Here is a 2,351-nt window from a genome sequence, read left to right as displayed (position 1 = left end):
TCATAATGAAATCAACGCAAACTCCCAGGCTGATTAACCGTGGTGCATGCAATGCCATCAACTCGAGCCCTTCCCTTTACTAGCTGAAGTACCTGAAACCAAAACTGAAACTGTAAGCACGAAGCTTAGTGAGTTCCCCCAAACTATCACATACCATACAAAACACATATAATAGACAACATAACTCTGGGACTACTCCCACTGCATCGGGACTACTCCCGGCATCGGCTTACCCGACATCAGACTCCTTTCCGGCATCGGGCTCACCCTGACATCCGACCGCATCGGGCATCGGGCTCACCCTGACATCCGACCGCATCGGGCATCGGGCTCACCCCGACATTAGGCTTACCCCGACACAAACACTTCATAACATATATCATAAACACATAACATAATCACGCAAACTGCATCGGGTTTGCCCCGACATCGGACCAAAGTCCAGAACAAATAACACATAACACATAAACATGCATGAATCACAAAGACATCAAGCATACACAACTACTTCTCGGGACCGCCCCGACATCGGACCGAGGTCCGGAAACATATAAACTGCATCGGGCTAACCCCGTCATCGGGCTAACCCCAACATACTCTACTACTTAAATGGTCCGGAATTGGTGCCTTAGACCCCATCCTACTAAAGGAACACTCACCTCTCAATCTAGCTGCTAAAAAATCGAGTGAGGTAATCTCCGCTTGATGTTCCCATGTCTCCCGGGCTGACTCTATACAATAATACATAGTGAGAACACTGAGGATACTACTAAGGGTAAATTGACCAAATTACCCCTACTCTAACTTTGGACTCTCACTCCAAGGCCCAAATCCAACTAATCCTCCTAAGTCCACCAACGGCCCACTAAAGGCCCACTAATGGCCCTGTTAGAAGTTAGTTCTATCAGGATCGTTTGATTCTATGCATGCAAACAATTAAGAACGTAAATATAAACACAAATTTGACTTTGAATATGTCGTATGATTAATACTTCAACGCCTCAGAAGAGCTCGACTAAGAACTTCGACTGTAGAAGCGTTTAGGGTTACAAAGATTAAACGTAATAAAATCCGTAACAATATAATGCATACATGCATGCATATATATAGTATAACCCTACTAGATAATCACTGATGGACAGGCCCAATCCGGATACAATACAAAAAGCCCATGATGCAACACAAATAAACTTTACAATCTCCCCCTTTGCGTCAATAGGACCGAAAGTCTACTTCGATTGAGCAACAGAAGACTTCTTGACTGTTTTAAATAGATTCGAAATAATGGCAAAAAGATGATGACGGAATGTGATGTACCACCGAAGCATGTCAGTGAAGTTCTTCTTATCTGCTTCGGAGTTCTGCTTGCACCAATGAATTATGTTGATTATGTGCTCTAAGCAGTCTGTTGAAAATAGATGTTTATCTACGAGAGCGAACAAAAATTTATGACCTTTGCCTTTAGTAAACATCAGAGTAAGATGTTTTGAATCAATCTGGCCAATCTTCATCTTATTCACATCTCCTAGTTTCGGAGTTGACTTGACAGTCGCCTTCTTCTTCATTACCTTCGCTATCTCCTAATCCATACTTGTAACCTCATAAACATATGCAGCTAACATCCTCTTCAAATGTTCTAGAATCGACTCATATTCCCCCGAGTTGGTGAGAAGGATGTTGAACAAAAGAATCCAATCATGAGGATTAAGATTTGGAAGATCTGCTAAAGAAATCATTGACACCGAATTTGCAGACCCTCGAGTGATTTTGAAATTCACATTCACAAACTTTCCAGAAAGTGTCGGTTTCAATACCTTGACAGTTATAATTTTCTGTGCACTCCATGTCAGGTACTGAGTTTGCCCATAACTCAGATAAAAATCAATAAGCTCTCGGTCAACCTACAGATGAGGGAAAGGAACCTCGGCAGTCCAATCAAAGCAATGGAACGTAAACGCTTTTCTTGTGATCGACATATCGAACTGCGAGTCCTTAGAGTTATCACAATCGAACGAAGCAACAGGTTCCAACCAATAAACGCTTGGAAACTCTATCGCTTGGTGGATTAATATCTCTTTCATCCATAAGGGTAACAAGGCCTTTTTGCAGTTTAAGGCTTCTTCTTCTTCCTTGTTTGTCCTCTCCCTCTCCTCTGCTTCCTTTGCAATTTTCAAATTCTCGTCTAACTCTCTATCTCTTTTCTTTCTATTGAGAGCATCAGCAATCGTTTCTTCAATCTCATCATCACTGTCATCTTTAACAATTTTAATATTTGCTTGGGAACCAGAACCTGAAGCTACATTATCCTTCAGTTCGGTTGAAACATAAACACCCTCTCCCCCTTGTTTTGG

This window comes from Lactuca saligna, chromosome 3, assembly GCF_052625555.1.
Source record: "Lactuca saligna cultivar CGN05327 chromosome 3, ASM5262555v1, whole genome shotgun sequence".
NCBI classification, from domain to species: Eukaryota; Viridiplantae; Streptophyta; class Magnoliopsida; order Asterales; family Asteraceae; genus Lactuca; species Lactuca saligna.
This window is presented reverse-complemented; position numbering follows the sequence as displayed.